Source organism: Pongo abelii, chromosome 5, assembly GCF_028885655.2.
Source record: "Pongo abelii isolate AG06213 chromosome 5, NHGRI_mPonAbe1-v2.0_pri, whole genome shotgun sequence".
Taxonomy (NCBI): domain Eukaryota; kingdom Metazoa; phylum Chordata; class Mammalia; order Primates; family Hominidae; genus Pongo; species Pongo abelii.
Genome location: NC_071990.2, coordinates 54,137,361 through 54,152,382, shown reverse-complemented (window position 1 = coordinate 54,152,382; position 15,022 = coordinate 54,137,361). Strand labels below are relative to the sequence as shown.

Here is a 15,022-nt window from a genome sequence, read left to right as displayed (position 1 = left end):
CAGCACTTCGGGAGGTCAAGGCGGGCGGATCACTTGAGGTCAGGAGTTCAAGACCAGCCTGGCCAACATGGTGAAACTCTGTCTCGACTAAAAATACAAAAATTAGCCAGGTGTGGTGGTGTGTGCCTGTAATCCCAGCTACTCAGAAGGCCGAGGCAAGAGAATCACTTCAACCCAGGAGGTGGAGGTTGCAGTGAGAGGAGATTGCACCATGGCACTCCAGCCAGAGTGACAGAACAAGATTCTGTCATGCACACACACACACAGAATATGTCATGAAATTTGGCAGAAAATCAATTTAGGAGATAGTTTACCTCTTAGAGAATAAACTTTTTGAAACATAGGAATACATCACCAATATAAATGGAAAACACAACTCCTACAGGAAGATGAATAAAGACTTGAAGAAAGAATTGCAAGGAACAACTTCTTTCTATCAGCCTCTCGACTAAGAAGAAAGAAGCTCAAGGAGCTAAGAAAATAGAAAGACTAAAATTGGCTAAAGCAGAGTTTAAATCCAGGTTCCCAAGTAGCCTTGTAGTAGGCCAATTAATGCCACCCCTTCCCCACAGGTCCAATACCCTAATCTCTGGGTCCTGTGCATGTTATTCTACATGGCAAGAGGGACTTTTTGTAATTGAGGTTGTGGATCTCAAGGTGCAGAGATTATCCTGGATTAACCAGATGGGGCCAGTCTAATCACTTGAGCCCTTAAAAGCAGAGAAGTTTTTCCAGCTAAAGTCAGACGTGCAGCAGAAGAGGAAATCCAAGAGCTTTCAAGTGTGAGATGGATTTGATGTGCAATCACTGGCTCTGAGATACAGTTGCCCAGATACAAAGCTAAAAAGAAGCCTCTCAAAGCTAATAGAAATTCCCAGGTGACAGCCAGCAAGGAAATGGATACCTCAGTCCTACAACTACAAGAAACTAGATTGTGCCCACAATTTGAGTGAATCTCCCTATAACCCATGCTGTCAACACAGATTATAGCCTGGTGAAACCTGAAGCAGAGAAACCAGTCAAGCCAACCCAGACTTCTGACCTACAGAGCTATGAGATAATAAACATGTGTTGCTATAATGCACTAAACTGTGGTGATTTGTCTCCAGCAGTAGAACACGCATGTCCCTGCTGTTCAAGTGTACTCGGGAATTTAGGGTCACATGCAGGTTTGATTCCATTTTCAAAGCAATAAACTTTTGCATATCCACCGCCACAGATTTACCTGTGTTCTCTCTCCTTAAAAGTTGTTTTATCTCTTTTTAGTTGGACTGCTATCATTTAATTGATGCTATATTTCCTCTTATTGAGGTTTGATAAAATTATAATTTTTAAGATAGTATTTTTAAAATATAATGCTTTAAATATTATTTTTATAAATACATTACTTCTACTTCAGTGGACCCTGCAGAATTAGATCACATAAATATTGTATTTTTAGCCGGGCATAGTGGCTCATGCCTATAAACCCAGCACTCTGGGAGGCTGAGGTGGAGGATCACTTGAGTCCAGGAGTTCAAGACTAGCCTGAGCAACATAGCAAAACCCTGTCTCTAAAAAAAATTAGCCAGGCATGGTGGTGCATGCCTGTAGTCCCAGCTACTTGGGAGGCTGAGGCGGGTGAATCACCTGAGCCTAGGAAGTCAAGGCTACAGTGAGTCCTGATTGCGCAATTACACTCCAGCCTGGGCAACCCGCCAGACCCTGTCTCAAAAAAAAAAAAAAAAAAATTGTATCTTTAGTGAAATAGAAGGTCCATCATTATTTAAACGATCATTGAACTTTGACATGACCAGGTGGAGACATTTGAAAGAATCAAGACCATTTCTATATTCTATGAGCTGTTATTAGAAATCAATAAGATAAATTAATATTTTCTTCAATGCATTTTGATTGTTTTTAAAAACAATGCACATATATACATTTTTTAAAATCTTAAACAACAACAACGCTGTCAACTAAACTTCGTAATATTTTTACTAGGCTAGATTTGAACACATATATTAATTTAGGGGAGTTGACATCTTGCAATCATTTGTTTTATATTTTGTAATTTATTTTTTTATTTTTTTCTTTTATGTAGAATATTTATTCTTATCTTCATTTTCTTGATTAAGAATTTTCAAATATATGATAAAGCATTGTAATTTATTTTTAACCTTTGTTATTTCATTTAGTATATTCTTTGCTGTTTAAGTGGTTCTGTTTTATGCAGTGAAATAAAATATTTTCCATATATATCATATATATGGAAAACTATTCTATAATCGTATTACCTAGATTTTAAAAACACTACCTTAGAAATTATAATACTATTAAGCCTCAACAACAACAAATGTAGCATCAATTAAATAACAGGAGTTCAACTTAAAAGAAACATAATGACTTTTAAGTAGAGAGAATACAGGCAAACTACTGTGGCTGCAGATGTGTACAGGAGTCTAGATAGGTAGATAGATAGATAGATAGATAGATAGATAGATGGATGGATAGATTATTTCTTGAGTTTTGTTATGTCTAGCAATCTGTGAGGTGCTGGAGTTCCAAAGATGAGTAGACCTTTTCTCACTGTCTCTGGGAGTAGGGGGAAGTGAAGAAGGAGAGGCTGGGGAAACAGACATGTAAACAAATTATTGCTTTATGATGTAATACCTGTAATTACAGGAATATGCACAGAGCCTCATGGGATTGCTGCAGAAAGATTCTCTCTGGAGGAGTTAAAGCAAGGGAAAAATTCTGAGCTGATTTTTTTTTAAAGATTTAGAAATTCGGGATTATTGCGGATTGTATACTGTGTTCAGAAAGCAGTATAATAAAGTCTATACCCTTGCCTCTCAAATTTCGCCGAGAAATTTAGCAAGTGCTATGACCTAATTGCCTCTACTGTGGTCTTTGGAAAGCAGTTTAAACTGGGAATTGGAAGACTGGAATTTTGTACCTAGATCCAACATTTGCTAAACAAATGGTTTGGGCCTCAGTTTCCACATTTGTAAACATAACAATGAACCATAACCACCCTGCTTATTTCATAGGACAGTTGTAAAGATTAAACTAGATAACGTAGGTGAAAACACTCTGAAAACACCAGGGCATTCTACACATTCATCATCTAGGTCATGACATTTCTATCTTGAGTTGTCTGTGGCCAATATTAATTACTACTGTGCATTAAAATAGGAAATTAATCAGAGTAATAAAACTATGTGATTCCTTAGAGTCCCATAGCACATTTCTTCTGAAGCTCTACACATTTGTCCCCTCTTTGGCTTCCTGATGTCTTTGAAGAATAAGCTGGGGCATGCATTATTACTCCAGGATTGCAGGAGACTGAAGAGCATGAAGTAAGAAGCCCAAGGTAGCATGGCTGAATGAGGATTTGAGCTCCAGTGCTTGTCTTCAGACTTCCTTTACACACATAGTACACAGAGCACCAGGTAGAAATGACAGTGGTGCTTTCTAACAAATTATTTTGAAAGCTGCCCGGAACAGATAAGGATATATTTATTCCAATCACAGATGCTCAACAGTAAAGTTCATCCTTTTCAGTATTCAACTGGGAGAAAAAATCATGCCTCTAAAATTGAAAAGAAGAGAGCACTTCCTGACTGAGCACCTCTCCTCCTTGTGCCCGGGGCTTACAACTTTCTCTCAATGGTCTGCACACCGTGGGAGCCTTCTGTTCTTCTGCTCTAGCCATTCTGGGTGCAAAATGAGATTCCACATCTCTACCTGTAGAAATTCCTCCCATCCCTAAGCTCAGTTCAAAATGCCATTCACCACTGATCCCAGCCACCAGAAATGTCTCCCTCGCTTGAAAGTCACTCAGTTTAGACTGGTAGGTAAGAGCCCAGGCCCCCTAGGCAGTCTGTGTGCATCCAAATCTCAGCCCTGCTACTTACTAACAACCTCTCCACTTCTGATCCATTGTCTGTAAGTGGGATGCTGTGGTGATCATGCTAATAATACTTGGCCATTACAAGGTTATTAAAAAGATTAATAACAGGCAGCAAAAGCAAAAATAGACAAACAGGGTTACGTCAAACTAAAAAGCTTCTGCACAGCAAAGGAAACAATCAACAGAGTAAAGAGACAACATGCAGAATGGGAGAAAATATTTGCAAGCCATACATCTGATAAGGGGTTAATATCCAAAATATATAAGGAACTCAAACAGCTCAAAAGCAACAGTACAAATAACCCATTTTAAAAATGGGCAAAGGACCTGAATAGACATTTCTCAAAAGAAGACATACATGTGGCCAACAGGTATATTAAAAAATGCTCAACTTTACTAATCAGAGAAATGCAAATTCAAATCCCACAATGAGATATCACCTCATACTCACTAGAATGACTACTATCGAAAGATGATAGACAAGTATTGGCAAGGATGCAGAGAAATGGGAATGCTTGCATACTGTTGGTGAAAATGTAAATTTTGAGCTTCCTCAAAAAATTAAAATAGAGTTACCATATGATCTAGCGATGCTTCTTCTGGGTATATATCCATAGGAAATGAAATCAGTATGTGGAAAGGATATCTGCACTCCCATGTTCATTGAGCCACTATTCACAATAGCCAAGACATGGAATCAACCTAAGTGCCCATCAATGGATGCAGAGATAAAGAAAATGTGGTATGTGCACCCAATTGAATACTATTCAGCCTTTAAAAAGAAGGAAATCCTGTTGCAACAACATGAATGAACTTGGAGGACATTGTGTTCACTGAAATAAGACAGGCACAGAAAGACAAATACCACATCATCTCACTTATATGTGGAATCTTAAAAAACAGTTGAACTCGGTGTGTGATGTTCCCCTTCCTGTGTCCAAGTGTTCTCATTGTTCAATTCCCACCTATGAGTGAGAACATGCGATGTTTGGTTTTTTGTCCTTGTGATAGTTTGCTGAGAATGATGGTTTCCCAGGGCCTGTTGTGGGGTGGGGTGAGGGGAGAGGGCTAGCATTAGGAGATATACCTAATGTAAATGACGAGTTAATGGGTGCAGCACACCAACATGGCACATGTATACATATGTAACAAACCTGCACATTGTGCACATGTACCCTAGAACTTAAAGTATAATAAATAAATAAATATATATATATATACACACACACATATATATGTATATAAAGTCGAACTCATAGAAGTAGAGAGAAGAATGGTGACTACCAGGGGCTGGGGGCTTGGTGGTGGCAGGGAGTGGGATTTGTGGAAATGTTGGCCAAAAGATACAAAATTTCATTGAAGGGATACATTCAAGAAATCTATTGTACAACATGGTGACTACAGATAATAATAACGTATTGTTTACTCTTGAAAATCACTGAGAGTAGATTGTGTGTTCTTATCTCAAAAAAATGATAAATACATGAGGTAATGCATATGTTAATTAGCTTGATTTAATCATTCCACAATGTACACATATTTCAAAACATGTTTTTAAAATATATACAATAATATGTAATTTTTGTCCATTTTTTAATGTTTAAAAATTAAAAAGATAATCATGTAAAGTACACTTGATGACACATGGAAATGTCTAATAAATATTAGCTATCAAATTTTCTTCTATTCCTGTGCAGATTTTTCTTCCTGTACTTGGTAGCCAGTTCTCTAAGATCAGGAATTGGTTGCATAGCCCCTCTTATCTCCTGCACAAAAGTACATCTCAGTTCTGCCATTATGAGCTCTGCGAGCTTGGCCTACTATTTAGTTTCTTTAAGTCTCAGTTTCACATCCATAAAGTGGAGATAATATGAAAATTAAAGGCAATAATTTATACTAAAGCACATGGAACAGTGCTGACCAGATAGTAAGTAAGCAATGTATTTTAGCCATACTTGGTGCTTAAGAGTCTGTACTTAAAGTTATATTAAAGGATTAGGGCTCTGACATCACAATGCTCAATGATCATGATATATAAACATCTATATCATGATCACATCATGAATCCCCTAGAGCGGGGAATCCAGAGGCTGTCTGATTCAGTGCCTTTCCTGCAAGGATGATCCTGCCATCTTGGGCAAATACATAGATGCAAATTTTGCATTAGCTGAAAAGGACATAAAAAAACACCAGTTTTGGTGAGGAAAACATTACAACATATGAGAGTTTATTTCCCAGGTAAAAAGCCAACAGGGTAATTATTAAAGACAAGATTTTGCAGCCAGAGCAGCAGGGCTCATATCTTGGCCCTCACCAGTCTTGTGATCTTGGCAAGTTTTACTTATCACGTTAACTCGGGTTCCTTAGCTCTAAAGTGAGGATACCTATAGTATCTGCCTCATAGACTTGTTGTCAAAATGAAAGGAGTTATCCTTTAGCAAGCACCCAAAGGAATGTTTGGTGCATAGGAATCACTCAATAAATGTTAGCTATTATAATTCTTCTGCCTGTGAAATTCCCTGCCTTTGGGTCTACAGTGGGCCCACTGGAACAGTCCAACATTGAAGAATGGTTTTTAGCAGTGCCTGTGTGCGCTTCTCCTATACCAGGGACGTTGTGCTCTTTACACCCATGTTGTCAAGTATAGATCAAATTAGGGCAGAACGCTCTAAAAGAAAACAAAGATGTCAGAGAATTGCCCCTTTGACAGGCACAGACTAAGACAATGGGAGTTCCATGAACATGAGCCATATATTCAGAAGAGTTTAGACAGAACAGTGCTTTGTTGTATTTCATGAGCTCATAGTACCCAAAGAAGCTAGTACAGTAGAACAATAGCTGATGTATCAGGTTTTTCGGTCATGTTATCAGTTACTGACATCTTGCCAAACTGCCCTGGGCATTGACTCTGAATTCACATAACTAGAAGAGGAAAAGTATTAAAATGATCATTCTCCATTTGACTTTAAAACTCCCAGATTATCCAAATAAAAGATAAATCAAAGTGAAACCAAAGGGTAGCCTGTGTGTGGTATGGATTCCTGATAACAGTCAGGATCATTAACTTTGTTTCATTACTGAGATATCTAAGTAGTAAGGAGCAGGACGTTTCATAAAAATGGCCTGAGGGGAACACGCTACAGAATGTCTTTGAGTTATTTTACTTCAGCCCTTGGGTGGTATGTTAGTCGGGTCTTCCATAAAAAGTTACCACAACGTAGGTGGCTTGAAACAACAGAAATTTATTATTTCACAGTTCTGAAAGCTGGAAGTTTGATATCATCAAGGTTGGTCTCTTCTGGAGAGCAGTGAGGGAGAGTTGGTTCCCTGCCTGTATCTTAGCTTCTGCCAGTTACCTGCCATCTTTGGTGATCCTTAGCTTAGAGAGACAGCACTCCAGTCTTTGCCTCTGTTGTCACATGGTCATCTTCTCCTTATTTGTCTCTGTGTCTTCACATGGCATTCTCCTCTGTGTATATATGTGTTTAAATTTCTCTTTCTTTATAAGATTGGTAATCGTGGTGGCTGGGCGCAGTGGCTCAAGCCTGTAATCCCAGCACTTTGGGAGGCTGAAGTGGGCGGATTACCTGAGGCCAGAAGTTCAAGAACAGACTGGCCAACATGGTAAAACTCCATCTCTACCAAAAAAAAAAAAAATATATATATATATATATATATATTAGCTGGGCGTGATGGCATGTGTCTGTAGTCCCAGCTACTCGGGAGGCTGAGGCAGGAGAATCACTTGAACCTGGGAGGCAGAAGTTGCAGTGAGCTGAGATTGCACCATTGCACTCCTGTCTGGGCAACAAAAAGCGAAACTCCATCTCAAAAAAAAAAGAAAAAAATAATTGTGGTAATGAAAGTAGTTAGTAAGTAAGTAACTGAAAGTAATGGCAAAAACCACAAAGACTTTTGCACCAACCTAATATAAGAACACTGGTCACACTGGATTTGGGCCCAACCTAATGACCTCAATTTAACTTGATTCCATCTGCAAAGATCCGATTTCCAAATAAGGTGACATTTACAGGTATCAAGGGTTAGGATTTCAACATATCTCTTTAGGGGACACGATTCCACCAATAGCAGGTGGCAAATTTGCTAATTGCTAAAGAGAATTTAGAGTTGATCAGGTTCTTCCCATTGGTCTGTACATCTTCATTCCTTAGATAAGGAAGGCAAACATGTTTAACCTTTGGACTTGATTGTGGCTGGGATAATGATCTTCTAGTAGTTTTTCATTTAAGTTTTGTTTTGATATTTTTCAGGTTTTAAAAGAAATGGTATTTGCCTAGTCTTTAAATCTATTAACTCTTTATGTGCGTGTCACCCCCAAAAAAGTAAAATTACTAAGACTTTTTAGTTGGTCACTATTGCCTATGAAGTGAAAGACAAAAAAGAAGAGAGGCCACTGGGAGAAGTAACTGAATTCTTACCGGAGGTGCTGTGTACAAAGAACTTCACTAGATGGGAGGGGAAAAGTAGCAAATTCCTCTTTCAAGGAAACCTGGAATAGAACATTACAGCCCTCTGTGTATCTTAAAAGTAGGAAAGAAGTTTGGTTTCAGAATATTGGCTTCCAAAGTTGTAAAGGTAAGGTATGAGAGGAAGGGCAGCGGCTTACAGATCCATGCAGGCAAATTGTTCCTGCTCTCCCCATTCTTTAGGAAAGGGCCATTAAGAAAAAAAAGTTGGCCAGGCGCAATGACTCACACCTGTAATCCCAGCACTTTAGGAGGTTGAGGTAAGCAGATTGCTTGAGCCCAGAAGTTGGAGACCAGCCTTGGCAACTTGGTGAAACCCTGTCTCCACTAAAAATAGAAAAAAAATCAGTTGGGCGAGGTGGCTCATGCCTGTAATCCCAGCACTTTGGGAGGCTGAGGCAGGCGGATCATTTGAGGTCAGGAGTTCGAGACCAGCACAGTCAACATGGTGAAACCCTGTGACTACTAAAAATACAAAAAAAAAAGCTGGGAGTGGTGGCACATGCTTGTAATCCCAGCTACTGGGTGAGGCTGAGACAGGAGAATCAGAGAATCGCTTGAACCAGGGAGACAGAGGTTGCAGTGAGCCAAGATTGCACCACTGCTCTCCAGCCTGGGCAACAGAGCAAGACGCTGCCTCAAAAAAAAAAAAGAAAGAAAGAAAAAATTAGTGGGGCTTGGTGACAAACACCTGTAGTCCCAGCTAATTGGGAGGCTGAGATGGGAGGATCACCTAAGCCTGGGAAGTCAAGGTTTCAGTGAACCATGATTGTGCCACTGCACTCCAGCCTGGGTGATGGGAGTGAAACCCTGACTCCAAAAAAAAAAAAAAAAAAAGTTTTTAATTGACTAAGTTAAAAAGAAAACAAAAACAAAAACAAAAAAAAACAAACATTGCTCATGGATAGTATGATATTTATTTTTCTGTTTGTCTGTTTATGTATTAACATCAAAAATCACCAGTTATGGAGCACATATTAAATCCTACTGCTGCTTGTTTTGTGAATAAAATTTTATTGCACACAGCCACTCCTATTAGATGTTTTTGTCTATGACTGCTTCTCACTATCATGGCAGAGTTGAGTGTTACCCAAAGGGCCTGAAGTATCTACTATCTGGTCCTTAACAGAAAAATGAAGGTCACACTTTTTTAGATATCTACATAAGGAATTAGAAACTAAAGAACACTACAACACACCAAACACCCTACACATGGATAACAGGTAGTAACTTGCAATGAATTTCTTGGCATCACCATTTCTTTGACAAATCTATGAGCTTAGTGATAAAAACTTGGCATTAGTGCTCATTAGAAAAAGCCAAGTAGGGTTTAAACAACTGAAAATCCCTAGTAATCACAAGAATAAGGATGCCAAAAATTAGTTGAGGTACTATTAAGAGTCACAACCCCAGAACTGATAGAAAAAGAGAGACTGAATCACAGTCTAGCAGAGCTTTCCAGGATTAAAGCAAGAGATGAAAACCCTCTCCTTACCCTCGTTTATAACCACATTTTGTGTTAGGATAAAATTTGGCACAACTTCTGCCTGCTGTGATTCCTGTAATTTTCCCATCCTTTTTCTGGAACACTGAACTATGGGAGGGTGCAGCCAATAGTGCTGGAGACACCATGCCCTTCACAGGGTCCTCCCAAAGTGCTCCAGACACCAGCACCCTGGATAAAGCATCTGCCACTTTGTCCCAGGGTCTGAGGCTTCTCTCCAGGCTCCTGCGTCTACCCCATTTTCAAGCCCTCTTGCTTTGGTCTCATGTGCCCCACACTTTCAACCCAAACTGTGCCTTTCTGGCCAGTCTCTATGGATGAATTCCTCAGCTGAACTGTCTACCTGGCTTTCCATAAGATCATCTTTGGTTCCGGGATCTACAATAAAAGCACCAGACCTGATCTATCTCAGTCTGCTCTGACCTATCCCAGTCTGCTCTGACCTCATCATTTTTCCCCTAAGGACACAAATGTCCGGTGTCTAGCACTAAGCCACAGGGACATCTACATAAAATGTTGGCTGTTTCTGTTTTGCTGAATCTGTCTTTCCATGACAATTTCTGGGTTAATTCATCTCAGAACATACCAGAGCCTGAAGGGTCTGCTGATCCTTTATATCCTAGGAGAATAAATGAATTAGCACATATACAGCTCTTAGAAGTGTGCCTGACTAGAATAAGCATCTTATATGTTAGCCATTATTTGATCAAGGTCTCAGCCGGTGATTGTAGTTTCTTAGTGCTACACGGTGTTCAGAGAGATTCTAGAACCTAGCATCTTCCTCTAAAAGCATGATTTATCTTTGGTTGCTGAAATGTTAGTTTTGTCTAGGATCTCTTATGAATATTTCTTAATTCCTGTTTTTAAGTAGAGAAGAAAGTCTTTGGAAATGTGATTTTAAGTAGAATGAGAAGGCAAGAATACCTGTAGTATTTGTTTGTATTTTATTTTTAAGTCACGGAAACAATTTTGTCAATAAATGGGTGATCCTTGAACCTTCAAAAGCTTTGTCTAAAACAGAAGCATTGTTTTCATTTTCTTAATAGAATGTCTCTTACCATTTTGCATGCAGCAAAAAATATATTTCCCCAATACTAGCACAGAAAGAACTGCTAAAAGTGAGAGACATCCCTGTTTATTCAGGGTTAATGCAGTCCCTTGGGGCGAGGACCATCTATTTTCATGTACTGCTAAACTGTCCATGATTATGATGTGCTGGGTGTTTTTTGCTCATTTCTCATGCTTCAAATCTCTCTGTTGCTGATTTCTTGCCTTTTGAGCTCTTCAGCCAGCTGGCTGTGATGGACAGGGCTGTAGGAAGGAGTATAATAGAAATCAGAAGTGAAGATGCTGATTCCCACACAACAGCCAGTCTGGGAACGAGGCTGTCTTAAAGATCATTTGGGCAAAACACACGCTATACTGTTCCTGACATTATCTGTCAAGTGTCTGATCCAGAAGTAGCAAAGTGGGATGGATAATAATTAATGGGTCTATAGGAACCATAATGATAGCTTGGTGGCCACTGGGAAATTTCAGACAGCGAGCATGGCTCCTGATATGAGATAATGTGTGATCTTTAGACTCAGGTCTCTTTTAGAATAGCTGAAGCTGGCATTGGGCCCATATATGCCTCCAGGTAAAGGACATCCCAGAGGCATTTTGTCCAATATAAAGCCTGGAAGATTCCTTATATTTTGTGATAGATTTATTGTTGCCCTTGTTATGTATCATAAATATCCACCTTCCGCATTAGATTCTGAGCTCCTTAAGGGTTAAAGTCATATAGTTTTCATGTTTAGTTCCCCAATGCCCAGCAAGCAATTTATTAATCAATCAACCAATTTTATGAAAAACAAAAAGCAAAAAAACAAAAGCAAACAAACAAACAAACCACTGTACTTCATACCTGAATTAGACCAAACAGTTGAAACACTAATGGGACATTAGGACTCCTCCAGGGGGAATTAAAAGTGGTATCTCCATTTCCTCTGTCCCATTCTCTTGAGTCATTTGCAAATGAACTGGGAAATGTTAGTCCCCCTCTTGCCTTAAAATGGAAAGGCTCTGGATGTAGGGCCCTGGAATAGTAATTAGAACTAACTTTCCCCATCCACCCACCCACCACGTGACACAAACTGCCTTCAAGCCTGGCCGGAGAGATTCACCCAAATGCTTATTGTCATCTATTGCATCATCTTCTAGGAAAGAAGAAAATTGCTTCCATATCTCCATGGCCCTAAGTGGTCTTTATCTAATCTGACCAAAGTCATCTCTTGGCCTTTTGATGCCAACAGCATTGGCCATCCTTGCAGCACCCAGGGTCACCCTGACCAAACACTCTGGAAGTGTGTGTGATTCATCAAGCCCCACCTTCTGGAAGTTACAACAGTAGTATGGGTAGGACAATAGGACAGTTACAGCAATAGCAGTGGCCAACCTGCATTGCAGAGAACCAAGATTGCAAGTTCTTTTTCCATTCTCCAGCCAAACAAATACTGTATTTTTTTAAAAAATAAATAAATCCAGATATGCCTTCCAGTTCCTTGACCTTAATCTCTCACTCTGGATCTGTTTAGATTCAATGCCCTTCATGTAGCTATTTACGACTCACTGGTTTACTCTCTGGGTCTCATGTTCTAGACTCTGACATCTGGTCAAATATTTCATCAAATATTTGATACATGAATGAAGAGGAGACTTTAAGACTTTCAAAAGGATAAGAACCAGAGGCGAGGCATGGTGGCTCATACCTGTAATCCCAGCACTTTGGGAGGCCAAAGCAAGTGGATCACTTGAGGCCAGGAGTTCAAGACCAGCCTGGGCAACATGGTGAAACCTCATCACTATTAAAAATACAAAAATTAGCTCAGCACCATGGCAGGTGCCTGTAATCCCAGCTACTCAGGAGGCTGAGGCACGAGAATCACTTAAACTTGAGAGGCAGAGGCAGAGTCCGCAGTGAGCTGAGATTGCACCACTGCATTCCAGCCTGGGCGACAAAGCAAGACCCTGTCTCAGAAAAAAAGGATAAGAACCAGAGCAGCAAACTCAACCCTGATACATTGCCATGTTTCTCAGAAATATCTACCTGAATGTTAAAAGGGTAAATAGAAAGAGTTCATGCTCCATATTCCCCTGGTTAAATTGAGACATTATAAGACGCATGTGGGAAATAGAAGAGAACAAATCATGAGGTATGCTGGCCCAAAGCCACATGCCTTGTGGGGAAACAAATTCTTTGACCACCCTCAACAATAGTGACTCCCAACCTCCTTGGAATTTTGGCACCCTATCATTACGTACTTGATGATCCAGTCTTGATTTGACAACCTCCACTCCTGCACTTGGCATGAAAAAAGTTACGCAGCATAGATTTATTTCATTTTTTCCTAATGAATGTGAACGAGCATGACTTTTATTGCAAGCATTTTATAGCCTTTCTTGAAACAACTTGCATCTTCCTGGCTAAATGGAACACAATTAAAAAAAAAAATAAACTTGAGCAGTCGTGAAGTTAACACAACACTACAGTTAGTAAGACATCATGACTGCAACAGCCCCAAGGAAATAGACAGCAGTCCTGGTTTCAGTGAGGGAGACAATGTGAGAGAGGGAGAGCTCCCAGTATACCCGAACATGTTTTCTGCAAATAGATTCCCGAACATCTCCTCACATCCTTCCAGTAAGTTTTCCAGTAAGCCTTCCAGTGAGCCTTCACTTGAGCCAGTTTCAGTTTGTTGTCCATCCCTGCAAACAAATGATCCTGGTCTAGATCATGCTGAATTGGCACTCAGAAAAAGATAAACAGAGACCAGTAAAAAGCCTTGGCAGACCCATAATCTACCTTCTCTCGTCAGCCCCTCAGAGCACAATACCTTGCTGGAAGTGGAGGAGTGAGACAGAGGTTACTTCGGTGTCTGGGATCACGTATGTGCCGCCTGGTTTTCCTATAACCAGCTCTGACACTTCTGCCTAACAGAGCCATCTACCCATATCTGAAATTCCTAACTCTAAAGTAAAGATAACATTTTTCATGGCTTCTTTGACTGGTATCTTTGGATAGAGCAAAGGAAAAAGAGATCAACAACACGGAGAGAGGAAAGGTGAAACAAAACATGGAGAATTGTGTAAATGTATCCCCACCCAAACAAGCACAATTCATTCTACAGAGCACACAAAGAAAAGATCCTGGAGTTAGAAAAAGACTCTGTTCCAGCAGAGTAAATACTTACTGGGCTTTTCAACAAAAATTTCTTTGCCCTACAGACAGGTCTGGCTGCCTAATTTCTGCTATTAAACAAGCTCCAACTTGATCCGCCCTTCATGAGGAAATGTGAAATTTGAACCTCTTTATTTCCCCAGCTTTTTTCCCTGCTCCCACTTTATTTTGGTTACTGCCTTGACTTCCACCCCCAGGTGCTATAACTGCTTTATTTCCTCCTGCCTATAGCCTGTTCAACACATGGCGGTTGCTGGTCCATTTTCTCGAAGCATTGCTTTCTGCCATATAACCGTGGGTGGTACCAGTTTTTACAGGCAGTGGCAGTGTAGGCAGGAGGCATTGGTTTCAACAAGGTGACAGCACACAGCTAAGTAGCCAGTGCCTTCTCTGGGCCTCAATTTCCTCATGTATGAAATGGATATTTCCTCACTAGTAGGGTTGTTGAGGGGATCAAATGAGATAGCAAATGCAAAGCTCCTGGCTCAGGGGCAAGCACACAGCAGTACCCGCTAGGAGGATCCTGGCCTTCCCTCTGGAGGTGACAAAGTACCTGCTCCTGAGAGTTCACGTAAGGGGGTCCAAAAGTGCATGGAATTTGAGACAGGTTTATAAGACAGTGGGTAGAGGATGAAGAACTCATGCTCAGGAAGAACTTCACTGCCCTCACATCCCACTACCCCAGTACATGAACAGAATGTGCTTTTAGAACCCCATCATGGGCTCGGATGAAAACCTCTGAGAAGATTCGGGAAGCCATTCAGCCAGAAAGGCTGAAGGAAGTCAAACAGCAGAACTCAGTACTATTCAGCATAATGGTCAAAACAGAACTCTGCAGATAAACCTTAACTGTAAAACAAAATTGGTGAAAGAAAAATGGGTGAATTAATGGGGATTCTAATTTAATAAAGTTA

The 15,022-nt window shown here is 40.1% G+C and overlaps 1 long non-coding RNA gene across 1 annotated transcript; it reads right to left on the bottom strand.

Annotated features, from left to right (window-relative positions):
- Positions 1-10,813: 10,813 nt before the first annotated feature.
- LOC103890916 (uncharacterized) lies at positions 10,814-13,874 on the bottom strand. The gene is made up of 3 exons (XR_655198.4): positions 13,765-13,874; positions 13,520-13,636; positions 10,814-11,197 (listed from the first exon to the last, which is right to left on the bottom strand). It is a non-coding gene; the product is annotated as an uncharacterized LOC103890916 (long non-coding RNA).
- Between the last annotated feature and the right edge of the window lie 1,148 nt (positions 13,875-15,022).